Raw genomic sequence first — 18,798 nt, 5'->3', positions numbered from 1 at the left:
TGTAGAGAAGAGCAAGCTAATGTTGAGAGTCTGATGAACAGTCATCCAAATGAAGAGGGCTCTGATGAAGAATCTAGATTAGATTAGATTCCTTACAGTGTGGAAACAGGCCCTTCAGCCCAACAAGTCCACACCAACCCGAAACATTAGCATGCTCTCTCTCCATGAATGCTGCATGATCTGCTATGATTTCCAGTATTTTTTGTTTTCAGTACAGATTCCAGCATCTGCAATAATTTACTCCTCCAAAGATTCATGATCTTCTTAGGAAGATAATTTCACTTAACATTTGTTTTAAATGGGCCATTCCTGATTTTCAAACAGTGACACCAAGTTCCATATTATTCCATAAGAAATATCCACATCAACCTCTCAGTCAGCCTAGGCATCTTAACTGCAGTGGAAGTGAGCTGCCACAGAATGGAGCACCATAACTGCTGCCAGCAGACCAAGCATTCACCTTCACAACTCACAGCCCATCGTCATATACCAGCAGAAAATTGATGGAATAAAATCCTTCTGGTTCCAGTATATCGCAGAGTTGACATGTGGTGGCTGGAAGAGACATGTCTGTTGTCAATGTAACCTGCTGTATGTAAAGCCTGCAATCCTCACTATGCAACATGCTCCCATTGCTTGCTAATTTCACGAGAACTAAATGTAGCCAGTTCACTTTGAAAACATCTCAGTGATTCCTCCAACCCTATACCCCATTCATGCCAAAAACAAACTTGGACAACCTAGTGCAAGATATCCTCCTCCACCTTCCAGCGGCTGGTTTTGTTCTGCATAATCTCTTCTCATTTTCCTACTATGATGTACTCAAACAGGTGGGGAGCTGCCTTCTTGTGCACCCATGTCCGGGATCAAAGTTTGTTTGTGCAGAATCCTTCAAGACACCTCAGCATCTGTCAGCCCACTTGCTGTAGATCTTTTGCACATGAAAAGAACCAAGGACAGCATGGGAAAAAAATGCAGAATTGTTACAACAGCAATAAGAGATTAATCAGCAACTAGCCTCTATGTAAAATGATCCTTTTAAATAATGCCAGTAGATCAACTAATCTGCAGCTTAACATGTGCTCAGCTTAATAGAAAGTTCTGTTGAACAATGTGCTCCAAAAGGCATAGATGCATAATCACCATTGTAAACTGACTGACACCGTGACCTACCTGTTCTGGATATTTTTGACATATGTCAGTTGCACAGACATGAACACCCGCACCAAGCTAGCTCACCTTGATTCAAGACGTGAGTGAAAGATGATACACTATACACTGTTTTGGTTTGAAGAGAGCCCCAGGTATACAAACAATAGGTTTCACCAAGCACAAGTTCATGCCATATATGTTTAGCATAAACTTGTAAGCAATTAAGAAAATCTCAAAACAATCAATGTGGATCCTGCTTCAGAATAAATTACATGACACAAAACACAGGTCAACCTTCACTTCAGTGGATGAAATTTAACTTAGAGAGCTAATGAAATTTTTGAAGGAAATGCATAGCACTTAACACATATAGAACTTAATCCAAGATGTGTTTGATATTGTACTTCGAGGCACAATATTTCAAGGATTATTTCTCATAGCACAGAGAACTTGCTAACTCCAATCTCGATCTCTCCCCTAAACTCACCTAATGATCAAGCCTTGTTCTGCTCCTGCTCCTTATCATACTCCTGTTCTCATCTCACTTCACTGTCCTGTTGCTCTATTAGGACTTTTCCCATACCTGTGATGGTATTCCCATGCATATCCTGTCCTTGCTCTTCTAGCTGGTAGAGATGGAATTTTGGAAAGGCACTGACAGAGGGACATTGATGAGTCTCTGAAGTGTATCTTATAGATGGTGTAGTGTTGGCAGTGAAGGAAGTTAAAACATAAGTGAAGGAAAAGAGTGTCAATCAGGTGTGCTGTCCAGTTTTGATAAAATTGACTTGCTAGACAATTTCAGAGGGTAGTTAAGAATCAATCACATTGCTGAGAGTCTGCAGTCACATGTAGGCCAGACCAGTAAGGATGTCAGATATCTTTCCCTAAAGCACATTAACGAACCAAACAGATTTTTACGGCACTCAAATTTGATGAAAAATGGGCTTCTGACCACATAACTGCAACATTCAAAGAGTGCTTATTTTCGTTTTCATAATATCACAATTTACTCCCTTACTCAAGCTCACATCCACACCTTTATTTCTTCTAGATTTTACAATTTCAATGCACTACTGATAGGCTGCCCATATTCCATCCTCTGTAAAGCTTAGGCTGCTAAAAAGACATTTTGTCAAAGCTTTCCATCTTTCACTCATCAGGACATTGTGCAAGATTTAAATTCAAGGAGTAAACCAACACTTATACTGCATTAGGGAAGAGTGCTGATAAGTGGGCAAGTGGGCTCTGATTGGTAGATGCACTGCTTTTTTTATTCATGGCATGTAGATGTCATTGACTGGGCCAGCATTTCATGCCCATCCTTGGTTGCCCTTTAAAATATAGTGGTGAGCTGCCTCATTGAAACACTGCAGTTCATTTGGCACAGGCACGTCCACAATGCCATTGATTTTGATCATGAGATTGAGTTATTTATTGTCAATATATCGAGAAAGATAGAGTGAAAAGTGTTTTGTCGCCATAAGAGTGCCATTTTGAGTTACAAAAGTAATAAAAAGTTATTACATAAATAGAATTATCCTTCTGTACAAAGGGTCTTCAAACACAGCTTCAGGACTTCTGCAAAGGTCTTTGCAAGTTGTCCCAGGTCTCAAGGCTATTGTAACCAGGAGTCCCCTCTCCAGCTACCAGCTCCACCACAGCAACCCATCAACATCAAGATTCCCCAGGCGAAAGTGAGGACTGCAAGAGTCCCCAGTCTGGGCACCACCACTGGCACAGCCGATGACCCGCCGAACACTACCTCAGGCAACAATCCACTGAGTCTACAGTCTGGGCCTACCATAGCCAAAGTCCTCACTCTAGGCACTGCCACCATCGCAGCTGATGACCTGCTGAATACCACACCAGCTTCCCCATGACATCAAAAGATGAAAAGAGGGAGAAAAAGCATGATAAAGAAAAGGACAATTGAGACCTGCCTGGATGGGCTCAGGAGCCTGAACACTATCTACTGTGCTGGCACAGCCATCTTAGTAGAATTGAGGGAATTCTTGGATTTTGACCGAGTAACAATGATTTAATAACAATATGTTTCCAAAAAAGGTGGTGAGTGGCTTTGAGGGGAACATAAAAATGGTGGTATTCCCATGTATCTGCTGCCCTTCTCCTTCTGGGAAACAGTGACTGTGAGTTTAGAAGTTGCTAAGCAGCATGGTGAATTTGGCAGTATATCTTGTGATGGAACACACTGCTGCCCCTGAGCTTCAGTTAACGGAGTGAGTGACATTTTGTGAAGGTGGTACCACTCAAGCAGGCTGCTTTATCCTGGATGGTGTCAAGCTTCTTAAGTGTTGTTGGAGTTCCACTCATCCAGTTAAGTGTGCAGTATTCCATCACACTCCTGAATTGTGATGTAAATGGACAGTTAGTAGGTGAATTACTCCCTCTGACCAGTCAGGTTACTGGTGCTGACTGACAGTTAAGCTGGGTCTTATTGAACTTTGAAACCAGGCAGTATAACCAATTGGTCTTGGCATTGGCCCAAGAACGAACCAGTAAATGGCTGGTTGAGTTGAGTTGAGTTGAATCAGACACTATGCATGCACATGTTCTTTCTGCCTGCAAACAACACGACCCTGAGTGGGTTACTCTTCGGAGGGTCGGTGTGGACTTGTTGGGCCAAAGGGCCTGTTTCCACACTATAGGGAATCTAATCTAACTAATATATGGAGCTTCTAATACACACAAGCCCAACACATTGCAATCCTGACTCTCAATCTTAAATTGGCTGTCAGTATTATTCTTCATACTTTCAGGATGATCCAGCAATGTTGTCCAATTTGAGAATCACATCTAATGTTAGGTTGTGTTACAGTTTTACAAGTAGTACAAGTTTTGTACGACAAACAACTATTTATAAAGCTGAGGTTATTCAAAACTCTGTTGCCTGTGTCCTAACTTATATCAAGTCATATTTACCCTCAATGCCACGTTTGTTGACGATTATTGGTTCCCGATTAAGCATAAACTTGATTTTAAAATTTTTACCCTGGTTTTCAGATTCCACCACAGCTATGCCCTAACTTCTGCGCAAATGTCACGAGTTCCACAACTCTCCAAAATAACTGCACTTCTCTAATTCTGGCCTGTTTAGCACCCCCGATTTTAATTACTTTATCATTGGCAGCCATACTTTCAGCTATGAAGGTCTGAAGTTCCCTCCCTAAACCTCAGTGTCTCTCTTTGCATTAATCTTAAAACCTTCTTTTGAACGAGATTTTGACCCTCTGCACTAATACCTACTTTAGTCCAGCAACCAATTTGATTTGTTAATGTTCCTATAAGCACCTTAGAGGAAAAAAAATATTGATTAAGCAAAGGAAGACAGACTACTGGAATAAGCTTGTGTGGAATATAAAAACTGATGACAAAAGGCTACTATAGGTTTGTGAAAAGAGAAAGATTGGTGAAGACAAACAAGGTGCCTTACTGTCATTTATAATGGGTAACAAATAAATTGCTGACCAACTAAACACATACTTTGGTTCTGTATTCACAAAGGGGGACACAAATAACATCAGAAATGTTGGGGAACACAGCATTGACTGAGAGAGAAACCGAATCAAGTCAGTATTAGTAGGGAAACGGTGTTGGCGAAATTGATGGGATTGAAGCTCAATAAATCATGAGGGCCTGATAACTTACATCCCAGAGCACTTAAGAAGTGGCCCTAGAAACAGTGGATGCATTGGTGGTCATCTTTTAAGGGTCTATAGACTCCGGACAGTTCCTACAGAATGGAGGGTAGCTAATGTAACCTCTGTATTTAAAAAAGGAAGTCAGAGAGAAAACCGGGTATGATAAATTATGTCAGACTGACATAGTTGAAAAAATCCTAAATTCATTTAAAAAGAATTAATAGCTGAGTATTTGGAAAACAGTGGCAGGACCAGACAGAGTCAACATTGATCTACAAAAGGGAAATTACGTTTGATAAATTTACTGGAATTCTCTGAGGATGTACTGTGTAGACTTGATGAAGAGAAGCCAGTATACATCTTCCTTGGATATTTACAAAGTTTTCATCATAGTCTCACATAAAAGAAAGTACATAAAATTAAAGTGCACGGGATTGGGGGTAGTGTATTGAAAACTGGTTGGCAGACAGGAAACAAAGACTAGGAATAAACACAGCTTTTTCTGAAAGGCAGACAGTGACTAATAGGGTAACACTGGGATCAATACTAGGATCCCAGCTACTCTCAACATATATTAATGATTTGGATACGATATTTAATACCTCAAAATTTGCAGATGTCTCAAAACCGGTAGGAGAGTGAACTGTGAAGAGGATGTAAAGATGCTTTAGTGCAATTTGGACAAGCTGAATGAGGAAAATGCATGGTAGATGCAGTATAATTTGCATAAATGCGAGATTATGCATTTTGATAACAAAAACAGGAAGGCAGATTATTATCTGAGTGACTGTGAATTGAAAGAGGAGAATGTACAACAAGACCTTGGTGTCCTCATACACCATTCGCTGAAGATAAGCATGCAGGAGTAGTAGGTGGTAAACAAGGCAAATGTGTATATTGGCTTTCATAGTGAGAGAATTTGAATACAGAGGTAAGGATTTCTTTCTGCAATTTATAGGGTCTTGATGAGGCCACACCTGGAATATTGTGTACATCTCCTTATCTGAGGAAGGATATTCTTGCTCTGGAGGATGTGCAGTGAAAGTCTAACAGACTGACTCCTGCTGAGATGGCAGGACTGAGAGGAGAGGTTGAATCAATTAGGATGATATTCATAGAGTCATAGAGATGTGCAGCATGGAAACAGACCCTATGGTCCAACTCATCCAAGCTGACCAGATATCCTAAATAAATCTTTTCCCATTTGCCAGCATTTGGCCTCTAAACCATTCCTGTTCATATACCTATCCAGATGGCTTTTAAATGTTGTAATTATACTAGCCTCCACCACTTCCTCTGGCAGCTTATTCCATAAACGCACCAAATCTCTACTTGAAAATGTTGCATCTTGGATCCCTTTTAAATTTTTTCCTTCTCATCTTAAACCTATGCCCTCTAGGTTTGGAGTCCCCCACCCTGAGGGGCTATGCACCCTAACCATGTCCCTCAATCTTTTCTGAACCCTTTCAGGTTTCACAACATTCTTCCTATGGAAAGGGCACAAGAACTGCATGCAGTATTCCATTAGTGGCCTAATCAATGCCATGTACAGCTGCAACATGACCACCCTACTCCTATACTCAACGTACTGAGCAATAAAGGCAAGCATACCTTCACTATTCTACCTACCTGAGACTCTACTTTCAAGGAGCTATGAACCTTTACTCTAAGGTCTCTTTGTTCAGCTTCACTACTCAGGACCTTACTATTAAGTGTATAAGTCCTGCTCTGATTCACCTTTCCAAAATGTAGCATCACGATTTATCTAAATTAAACGCCACCTGCCACGCCTCGGTCCATTGGTCTATCTGATCAAGATCCTGTTGTACTCTCGGGTAACTTTCTTCACTGCCCACTGAGCCTCAAATTTTGGCATCATCTGCAAACTTACTAACCATACCTTCTATGTTCACATGATGGAAAGCAGTGGACCCAGCACCAATCCTTGTGGCACACTGCTGGTCACAGGCCTCCAGTCTGAAAAGCAACCCTCCACCACCACTATGTCTTCTAGCTTCCAGCCAGTTCTGTATCAAATAACTAATTCTCCCTCAATTCTACGTGATCTAACCTTGCTAACCAGTCTACCTTGTCGAAAGCCTTCCTATCACTCTCCACCACTCTGCCCTCATTAATCCTCTTCGTTATTTCTTCAAAAAACTTTAAGTTCATCAGAAACAACTTTCCACATATAGAGCTATCTGCTGGAGTTCAGAAAAATAAGAGGCAATTTCACTAAAGCCTATAAAATTCTAACAGAACTAGACAGGGTAGATGCAGGAAGGATGCTCCCAGTAGCAGGGAAGAGCAAAACAAGGGGTCACAGTTTAAGCATATGGGGGGAACCATTTAGGACTGAGACAAGGAGGAATTTCTTCAACCAGAGAATGGTGAATCTGGTTAATTTGCTACCATGGAAGGCAGCCGAATGCCAAGTATTTTATGATTTCAAGAAGGAGCTAAACATGACACCTTGGGCTAAAGAGATCAAAGGATATGAGGAAAAGCAGAATCAGGCTATTAAGTGGACTGATCATCCATTAGATTAGATTAGATTAGATTACTTACAGTGTGGAAACAGGCCCTTCAGCCCGACATGTCCACACCGCCCCGCCGAAGCGCAACCCACCCATACCCCCACATCTACCCCTTACCTAACACTACGGGCAATTTTAGCATGGCCAATTCACCTGACCTGCACATCTTTGGAGTGCGGAAGGAAACCGGAGCACCCGGAGGAAACCCACGCAGACACGGGGAGAATGTGCAAACTCCACACAGACAGTCACCTGAGGCGGGAATTGAACCCGGGTCTCTGGCGCTGTGAGGCAGCAGTGCTAACCACTGTGCCACCGTGCCATGATCATAATGAATGGAGGAGCAGGCTTAAAGGGCTGAATGGCCTACTCCTAATCCTATTTTCTATGTGGCTATGTTAAAACACGATATTAACACATATTACCTGCATAAATTACAAAGCTAGACACCGCTAAAACCACACTGAAGTCTTTGTATTAGTAAAATTCAAATTCAAGGTTAATATTTACAAGACTCTTGAAGTTGACCACATAATGGATTGCATCCTGAGAGACTGTGTAGACAGGTAGCCAGGCATCAACAGTGAGATCTCAATCTCAGAAAATCTTATCGAGTCACTGAATCATACAGCATGAAAATAGACCATTCAATCTAACTCATCCATGCCGACCAATGTAAGGAGTCCCATTTGCCTGCATTTGGTCCATATCCCTCTAAACCTTTCCTATTCATGTACCTGTCCAAATGTCTTGAAAATTTTGTAATTGTACCTGCCTCTACCACTTCCTCTGGCAGCTCATTCCATATATGCAACATCACTTGTGAGAAAAAGTTTCCCCTCAGGTCCCTTCTAAATCGTTCCTGTCTCACCTTAAAGCTATGCCCTCTAGTTTTAGACTCCCCTAATCTTAAAAAAAAAGACCTTGGCTATTCCTTTATCTATCCGCCTCATAATTTTTATAAACCTCTAGAAGGTCACCCCTCACCCTCCAATGCTCCAGGGAAAAAAATCCCAACCAACTCAGTCTCTCCATATAACTCAAATCCTTAAGTCCTGGCAACATCCTTGTAATTATTTTTCTGCACTGTTTCTAGTTTAATACCATCTTTCAATAGCAGGGCAACCAGAATTGTACATGGTATTCCAAAACTGGTCTCACTAATGTCTTGTACAACTGCAACATGATGTCCCAACTCCTATACTCAATGCTCTGATCAATGAAGGCAAATGTGCCAAACGCCTTCCCCACCCAGTCTACATGCAACACTGCTTTCAAGGAAACATCAACCTGTATCCTAAGGTCCCTCTGTTCAACTGCTCTCCCCAGGGTCCTACCATTAACTGTTATAAGTTACAAATGCTAAATGGCTCACAGCACACAATCAATTCCCACTACCCACCAGCACAAGATTGGAAATTGACCACTCACAATTGAACTAGCTACGTTATATAGCCTGCTGTGTGGAAAGTGGTTTAGGCTTTTGTACCAATGCAAATTTATGCAGTGCATTTTCGGCAACAGTGCAATTCAGTCAGTGGCACGCGTACGTTTTTGGACCTTTGCTGTATTAACTACAGACCAGTCTAAATCCACTAATATGCCCAGGCATCTGTTTTTGTAAAGTTTAATCTCGTATCTTTACCAAATTAATAACTAATTAAGTCAATAAATAAAGGTTGAAATGGCAGTATGTCATAACTGCAGCACATAGGAACCTGCAGAGAGCACTGTGACTCAGACAACTAGGCCTGGGGCAGCCCTAGGCACTTGGCTCATATTGTTGAGAGGGAAATTTATCTGGACACACTGTTCCAAACTGTAGTTATAGTCCTTATTGTAAGTGAAACTTCTGAATTGGTCACGGTCAGGGACAGGAGGGTGTGATTACTGATCAAGCACATATGGCAATCCAGATTATGGAATGAAGATATCTTGGCCTTTGACCATTATCAACAAGAATGAGGCACATGTTACCTGTGCAGCTGAGATCAAGGACTGCAAGATGGATGAGCCATTGTTTTTTCTTATTCAATCATGGGATGCTGGCTTCACTGACTAGGCATTTACTACCCACTTCAAACTGCCCTTGAGAAGATGCTGAGCTGCTTTATTGAACCACTGCAGTCCTTGAGGTCTAAAGATATGCACGGTGCTGTTTGGAAGGGAGTTCTAGGATTTTGACTCTGTAACAGTATGGTGATATAATTCCAAGAGCGATGGTGTGAGACTGGGAAGGGAACTTGCAGGTTCCTTGCCTCTGCTGTCCATGTCCGTCCAGATCCTAGTAGTGAGGGTTTTGAAGGTGCTGTTGAAGGACATATTGCTTCCCAGGTCTTGCTGCATTTGGGCATTAGCTGCTGCTGTATCTGAATAGTCACAAATGGTGTTGAATATTGTGCTGTCATCAGCAGACATCCCATTTCTGATTTCATGATGGAAAGAAGATTATTGGTGAAGCAGTTGATGATGGTTGGGCCTAGGACCCCCACACTGAGAAACTTCTGCAGACATGCCCTGGAGCAGAGATGACTGACTGATTTCCAACAGCCACAACCAACCTCCTTTGTGACAGGTATGACCCGAACCAAATAGTTTTTTCCCCCAATTCCCAATGCCTTCAGTTTCTTTTAAAGTTCTTTGATGCCACACTCAGTCAACTGCTGCCTTAATGCCAAAGGCAGTCACTCACAACTCAGATCTGGAGTACAGTTCTTTTGTCCATTTTGGACCGAAGCTGTAACGAGTTCTGAATTGTACTGCCAGAACATAAACGAAGCATCAGTGGGCACTTTGTTACAGTGCTGTCAATGACCCATTCCACCAAATTGCTGAGTTAAAAATCATACAACACCAGATTATAGTCTAACAGGTTTATTTGGAAGTACTAGCTTCCAGAGCGCTGCTCCTTTGTCATGTGACTAAGGAATCTGGTGGTTTGATTTTTAACTTTGTCCACCCCAGTCCAGCACTGATACAACTAAAACAAACAACTAAAACGGTCCTCCAAGCCTACACTGATCCAGAACCTCTATCTAAACCTACTGACTATTTTCTAAGGGTCTGTATCCCTTTGCTCCCTGCCCATTCACGTATCTGTCTAGATACATCTTAAATGACGCTATCGTACCCGCCTCTACCACCTCCACTGGCAAAATGTTCCAGGCGCCCTTCATCCTCTGCATAAAGAACCTCCCATGCATATCTCCCCTGAACTTTTCTCCTTTCACTTTGAACACGTGATCCTTAGTAATTGAATGCCCCACTCTGGGAAAAAGCTTCTTGCTATCAACCCTGTCTGTACCTGTCATGATTTTGTAGACTTCAATCAGGTCCCCCCTCAACCTCCGTCTTTCTAATGAAAATAATCCTAATCTACTCAACCTCTCTTCATAGCTAGCACCCTCCATACCTAGCAACATCCTGGTGAATCTCCTCTGAATTCTTTCCAAATCATCCACATCCTTTTGGTAATGTGGCGAACAGAACTGTACGCCGTATTCCAAATGTGGCTGAACCAGAGTGTTCTACAACTGGAACATGACTGCCAACTCTTGTACTCAATACCTCGTCCAATGAAGGGAAGCATGTCGTATGTCTTTTTGACCACACTATTGATCTATGTTGCCACCTTCAGGGAACAATGGACCTGAACACCCAGATCTCTCTGTACATCAATTTTCCCCAGGGCTTTTCCATGTACTGTACAGTTTGCTCTTGAATTGGATCTTCCAAAATGCACCTTCTCACAATTCTCACAGACTGAACTCCATCTGCCATTTCTCTGCCCAACTCTCCAATCTATATTCTGCTCTATTCTTTGACAGTCCCCTTCACTATCTGCTACTCCACCAATCTTAGTGTCGTCTGCAAACTTGCTAATCAGACCACCTGTACCTTACTCCAAATCATTTATGTATATCACAAACAAGTAGCCCCAAGACAGATCCCTGTGGAACACCACTGGTCACAGGTCTCCATTTTGAGAAACTCCCTTTCACGACTACTTTCTGTCTCCTGTTGCCCAACCAGTTCTCTATCCATCAAGCTACTGCACCCTGGACCCCGTGCGACTTCACCTTCCCCATCAGCCCATCAGGGGGATCCTTATCAAATGCTTTACTGAAGTCCATGTATATGACATCGATAGCCTTTCCCTCATCAATCAGTTTTGTCACTTCCTCAAAGAATTCTATTAAGTTATAAGACATGACATTCCCTGCATAAAACCATGTTGCCTATCACTAATAATTCCATTTTCTTCCAAATGGGAATCAATCCTATCCCTCAGTATCTTCTCCAGCAGCTTCCCTGCCACTAACGTCAGGCTCACCAGTTTAAAATTACCTCAATTTTCCTTGCTAGCCTTCTTAAATGAGGGAACAACATTAACAATTCTCCAGTTCTCCAGGACCTTACCCATGTTCAAGGATGCTGCAAAGATATCTGTTAAGGCCCTTGCTATTTCCTCTCTTGCTTTCCTCAGTAACCTGGGACAGATACTAGCTGGACCTGGAGACTTGTCTGCCTTAATGCCTTTTAGAATACCCAACACTTGCTCCCTCCTTATGCGGATTTAACCTAGAGTAATCAACCAATGAAACCGATGGAAAGTACTCATTAAAAATCTCATCGCTTTTCTTTGACTCCACATATAACTTTCCTCCTTTGTCCTTAAGTAGGCCAACCCTTTCTCTAGTTACCCTTTTGCTGCCTATGTATGAATAGAAGACTTTAAGATTTTCCTTAACCCTATTTGCTAAAGATATCTCAAGATCCCTTTTAGCTCTCTTAATTCATTGTTTCAGATTGGTCCTACATTCCCAATATTCTTCCAAAGCTTCGTCTGTTTTCAGTCACCTAGACATTATGTACACTTCCTTTTTCCTCTTAGCTAGTCTCACAATTTCACCTGTCATCCATGGTTCCCTAATCTTGCCATTTCTATCCCTCATTTCCCCCATATAATCAACCTCTCTTTAAAAGCCTCCCACATATCAAATGTGGATTTACTTTCAAACAGTTGCTCCCAACCTACATTCCCCAGCACCTGCCATATTTTGCTTTGTTGGCTTTCCGCCAATTTAGCACTCTTCCCTTTGGACCCCTCTTATCTTTGTCCATCAGTATTCTAAAACTTACAGAATTGTGATCACTATTTCCAAAGTAATCCCTACTGAAACTTCAACCACCTGGCCAGGCTCATTCCCCAACGCCAGGTCCAGTATGGCCTTCTTCCCAAATTGGACTATTTACATTCTACTCTTGAAAACCCTCCTGGATGCTCCTTACAAATTCTGCTCCATCGAAACTTCTAACACTACGTGAATCCTAGTCAATCTCTTTTCACCACCACCCATTTGCTCCTGCATATTTCCATAATCTATCTACATATTTGTATCTCTATCTCACGCTCGCTGTTGGGAGGCCTGAAGTACAGCCCCAACATTGTTACTGCACCGTTCCTATTTCTGAGCTCTGTCCATATTGGCCCACTGCTCGAGTCTTCCATAGTGCCCTTCAGCACAGCTGTGATATCCTCTTTGACCAGTAATGCAACTCCTCCACCCCTTTCAACCCCCTCTCTATCCCGCCTGAAGCATTGATATCTTGGGATATTTAGTTGCCAATCATGCGCTTTCCTCAACCAAGTCTGAGTAACAGCAATAACATCATACTCTTAGGTCCTAATCCAAGCCCTAAGTTCATTTGCCTTACCTACTACACTACTTGCATTAAAACAAATACACCTCTGATGACCTATTCCTTTGTGTTCATCATCTGCTCTCTGCCTACTCTTCCCCTTAGTTCCTAACTTTCGTTACTACCTCCTTACTGTCCAATAACCTCCTCATTTGGTTTTGATCCCCCTGCCATATTAAGTTAAACCCTTCCCAACAGTGTTAGCTAGCAAATGCACCCCCTAGGACATTGGTGTAGACCGTCTAATTTGTAATAGTCCCAGCTCCCCCAGAACTAATCCATATGTGCCAAAAATCTGAACCCCTCTCTCTTGCACCATATCTCAAGCCACTCATTCATCCTGCCTATTATTTAATTTCTACTCTGACTCACATGTGGCACTCTTAGCAATCCTGAGAATACTACCTCTGAGGTCCTACTTTTTAAACTTGACTCCTAACTCCCTAACTTATGACCTCATCCAATTTACTACCTACATCATTGGTGCCTATATGCACCATGACTCTGTCCTCCTTGAGAATTTTCTGCTGCTGATCTGAGACATCCCTGACTTGTGCACTTGGGAGTCTCATTTTTGACCACAGAACTGCCAATCTACTCCCCTTACAATTGAATCCCCTATGACTATAGCCCTTCCACTCTTTTTCCCCCCACCTTTCTACAGCAGAGCCAGCCATGGTATCATGAACGTGGCTATTGCTGCCTTCCCCTGGTGAGCCATCTTCCCCAACAGCATCCAAAACGGTAGACCTGTTTTGGAGGGAGATGACAACAGGAGACACCTGCACTGCCTTCTTCTCTTTCTCTGCCTTTTGGTCACCCATTCCTTTTCTCCCTCAGCAATCCTCATCTGCAATGTGACCAATTCACTAACCGTGCTATTCATGACCCCCTCAGCATCGCATATGTTTCAAAGTGAGTCCATCTGCAGCTCCAGAGCCGTCACGTAGTCTAACAAAAGCTGCAGCGGCATCTCCACATGACTACCACATTGCCGAGACAGACTGCAATTGGGCAGGTTAGACTATCTTGCTTTCTGTAGACAAGACAAGGTCGAAGTTAAGACATATGTCTCCCAGTTGGGAAATCTGGGAGGTAGGGTTGCAATTCAGAATGAGATGTCGGTCATTTAGTACTGAGATGAGGACTCAAAAAGAAATTCTTTCCAATGTGCCACAACATGAAATATAAACAGAATACATATTGAAAATGAATGAGATTTGTATCCAACAGTCCATCATTCAGGAAGTATGGCCAGAACTTTCCCATTTTTAGTTCAGGTGTTCTGTCGAGTGAGAACTGGAGCAGCTGAGCTGCCATGGTTTGGAGCAACCTTCACATGTAATTTTCCACTCTTCTCATTAAGTAAGGTTCCTCAGTGTCCTTCTCATCCAATTGCTTGGCAGGGGAGGCAGAGGAGCTCATTAGCGCCAGGACCTTCATCCACTGGCTTCATATTAAAAGTCCAGCTGCATATCACTTCAGATGCTGCGAGCGAGGAAATGGCCCTCACATTGTGGTACTCCACCAATTACACGGAGGACATAAACCAGAAAGAAAGCTCGCACCCCACTTTGCTGGCAGCAACCTGGGAGTGCAAAGAATGGTAATCCTTTATTCAGCTGACAACACCAGAAGGCCATATCACCAGAAACAATCAGCCTAGACAGAGCTAACTATCCGAGTCACTGTGGTGTCCTGGGTTAAAAGGAACACCTGTAATGATTTTCTGTGGTCTTCAGAGGTAAGTACCACCACCTTCTCTCTGCTACCTAAAACTCTCAGAGTAACCACAGATTAAAACTGTGCCACTGCACAAACCTCACTTAGGCTCACAGACTACAACTGTTAATATTGCATATATAAATGATTTGTATGTGAACATGGGTGGTACGGTGGCACAGTGGTTAGCACTGCTGCCTCACAGCGCCAGAGACCTGGGTTCAATTCCCGCCTCAGGTGACTGACTGTGTGGTGTTTGCACGTTCTCCCCGTGTCTGCGTGGGTTTCCTCCGGGTGCTCCGGTTTCCTCCCACAGTCCAAAGATGTGCAGGTCAGGTGAATTGGCCATGCTAAATTGCCTGAAGTGTTAGGTAAGGGGTAAATGTAGGGATATGGGTAGGTTTCGCTTCGGCGGGTCAGTGTGGACTTGTTGGGCCGAAGGGCCTGTTTCCACACTGTGATATAATCTGTGATATAATCTGTAATCTATATAGTTAGTAAATTTGCAGATTACACCAAAATTAGAGGTGTAGTGGACAGCGAAGAGGTGACCTCAGGTTAAAATGGGATCTTGATCAGATGGGCCAATGAGTTGAGGAGTGGCAGATGGAATTTCATTCAGATAAATGTGAGGTGCTGCATTTTGGGAAAGCAATTCTTAGCAGAACTTATACACTTAATGGTAAGGTCCTAGGGAGTATTGCTGAACAAAGAGACCTCGGAGTGCAGGTTCACAGTTCCTTGAAAGTAAGATCGCAGGTAGATAGGACAGTGAAGGCGGCATTTGGTATGCTTTCCTTTATTGTTCAGAGCACTGAGTATCGGAGTTGGGAGGTCATGCTGTGGCTGTAAAGGACATTAGTTAGGCCACTTTTGGAATATTGCATGCAATTCTGGTCTCTCTCCAAGACAAAGAATGTTATGAAACACGAAAGGGTTCAGAAAAGATTTACAAGGATGTTGCCAGAGTTGGAGGATTTGAGCTACATGGAAAGGTTGAACAGGCTGGGGCTGTTTTCCCTGGAGTGTCGGAGGCTGAGGGGTAACCTTGTAAAGGTTTATAAAGTCATGAAAGGCATGGATAGTGTAAATAGACAAGGTCTTTTCCCTGGAGTGGGACAGTCCAGAACTAGAGGGCATAGGTTTATGGTGAGAGGGGAAAGATATAAAAGAGACCTCAGGGGTAACATTTTCATGCAGAGAGTGGTGCCTGCATGGAATAAGCTGCAGAGGAAGTGGTGGAGTCTAGTACAATTGCAGCATTCAAAAGGCATTTGGATGGGTATATGAATAGGAAGGGTTTGGAGGTATATGGGCCGGGTGCTGGCAAGTGGGACTAGATTGGGTTGGGATATCTGGTCAGCATGGACAGGTTGGACCAAAGGGTCGGTTTCCATGCTGTACATCTCTATGACTCTATATGTCATGTCCACTCAATGGCTCTCACTCACTTCATCCTTCCAAGCTATTAAGCTTTGCTCCCCTCTCAGTTTCCCACTCACTCAGTGGAGAAGCCTTGCTAGCTCTTGTGCTCCTGCATTACCACTGTTCTTCCATCGTACTGAATTCCCCAGTCTGTCACACTAGCTCACCTCCTGGAGATATGTCCCAACAATATTCCAACTGAACTACCTCTACTCTAGACAGGTTACACATAATCTTCACGACTGACAGTGGCCCAAACCTTCATCTGCAAGGTCACAGATTCCAGCACTCTGAAAGGACCATAAACCTGACCGGACTGCAATCAAACATGACTCTTGATTGAATGTACAATGACTGACTAGTTCTCTTTGACCCACTGAGGAATGGCTCCACTTAACATTTAGGGATGGCTATTTGCTTGAAGTGCATGCAGTGTTTGCCATGCAAGCTGCTGTCACATGCTTCGGGTCTGATGTTTATGTAGCCTAGTTATGCGATGTGTCCACCCCTTTGATCATGCAGTGCTTCCTACTGAGACAAGCTGCCTTCCTCTCCCTCTGCAACTAAAATCAATGTAGCTACAGTACTGAGTGCTAGGAAAGTAAGCTAAAGGCCATAAAATTCAACTTGTACAAATGCATGTGACCCTGCAAAGTAACCTAGCAGAGGTTTGCAAAACATGGGTATCCCAGAGCACCAAAGACTTGACAGTCTTTTCTGAGCAGCCATGTGTGGTTTGCCATTGCCAAAGTGCATGGATGAAGGACCAAGGAGGGTGAGGGACAGAAAGCATGCAGGGTCTTTGTGCTACATTCACATACAGATGATGTCTGAGCCAGGCAAGCAGCAAGAGATTGCGCCATTTGGTTCATAGGGAATGAAAGAAGAATGGCAAGGGATGAGGAAACAAGGTGAGCTGAGCTCATAACAAGACACAAATACAAGGAAATAAAGGTCATAGAGATGTACAATACAGAAACAGACCATTCAGTCCAACTCATCCATGCCGACCAGATATCCCAACTTAATATAGTCCCACTTGCCAGCACCTGGCCCATATCCCTCCAAAATCCTTCTTATTAATATATCCATCCAGATGCCTTTTAAATATTGCAATTGTACCAACCTCTACCACTTCGCCCTTATTCAATAGAGAGATTCTAAAAGCAAATTGAGAGATTAAAAGCAAAAATCAAAAAACTTTTTCTCAACACCAACATTTTAATTTCATGCTCATTCTTGCCATTGAGTATCCCTGGTGTGGCATAGGCAATGTCCAGTTTCCTTTCACCCTATGCAATTAGACGGTAAACAGTAGTAATAATTGGACCACTTGCTCTTCTACTTTAATCACTTTCACTCTTAAAATAGAATTTCAAAGTAAAATGTAGATCTATGATGTGACAACGAAAGCATTTTCTGGGATTTTTTTTCACTGTTTCTATTTATTCTCATTAAGTTGAAAAAGCTGAAGTACCTTGAAAGAAACAGACTTCAGCAGTTGAGTAACTATCAAGCATGCAGATCAAATCTAGCTGTCAGGCCACAAGAAAGAATCTTTCAGTAACACAGTCTCAGATCTCTTCAGCCATTACATGTCTTCCCTGACAACCAAATACAGCCGAGCAAACATCCCTGCCCCTCCTCCAAAAATATTTCATTGAGAAAGGCAGGCAACACACATTATACTCTTAAACTGTATTACAATTTTTTTAAACACACTTGCACTTGCCTTAATGATTCACTGTGTATTAGAAACACAGATTTGAGTAACAGGTTTTATTTCAGACCACAGTATTTCATTTTTAGAAATAACCCTTTCCAAACCCTGTACAACCTGCAATGTGTGTATGGAATTAATCAACAACCATTGGTTGTTACTTCCTCATCTACACAGCACAATAAATCAGAATTCTTTGGCACCAGCCCTGGACCAGAATGTTAAAAAGGTACTAGAATGAAAGTGGTAAATTTATCTTGTTCCAATCTACCACTGCTCTGGGGTTAATTCAAAGGCTTTTATGGTACCTAAGTGTGAGCAGCTCTAAAAGTATCGAAAACTTTAAGGGTTTATCCATACACAAGCAGGATATCACTTAAGTTCAACTTAATTTCAAGTTCCCCTTTGCTTTTTCCATCCATAGACAAGCTACTAAAAACAGAGTGAATGTGGAAAATGCAGTCTTTCATGGAGCGGTGAAAAATGTGACCCAAATTGCTAAGTAGCTTAATTCCTTGGTGACAAAGCTGGTCTGTAAAGTTCCATGGTTTTCAAGCTGCAGTGATTAGCTTCAGTTGAAGAGAAGAAAACATTTCTACACATGGACAGTGCTGACAAGCTTCTCGGTAAAAGGCCTACAGATTATAAACTTATGGCAGTGTTTAAAATTATCGCACACTTGTTTCATTTTTATTGTTAGGCTCCAAGAAATTTAGTCAGACAAACTCAAATCTAACTGTAGGCTAGTCTGACTAGAAGCACTAAATTAACATTTACACACACCATAAACCAATCTGTTTCAACAAACATTGATTAACCCGATTTATTCAGATGAACTGCTAATGATTTGAGTATCTCAGAGGTAAGGAGAAAAAAG

General features: G+C 42.4%; 1 protein-coding gene across 2 annotated transcripts in view; it reads right to left on the bottom strand.

Annotated features, from left to right (window-relative positions):
* Positions 1–18,798, bottom strand: part of rad54b (RAD54 homolog B) — a 209,963-nt gene that overhangs the window by 98,337 nt on the left and 92,828 nt on the right. The window lies entirely within an intron of this gene.

The sequence above is a fragment of the Chiloscyllium punctatum genome, chromosome 5 (assembly GCF_047496795.1).
Source record: "Chiloscyllium punctatum isolate Juve2018m chromosome 5, sChiPun1.3, whole genome shotgun sequence".
Lineage (NCBI taxonomy): Eukaryota > Metazoa > Chordata > Chondrichthyes > Orectolobiformes > Hemiscylliidae > Chiloscyllium > Chiloscyllium punctatum.
This window is presented reverse-complemented; position numbering and strand designations above follow the sequence as displayed.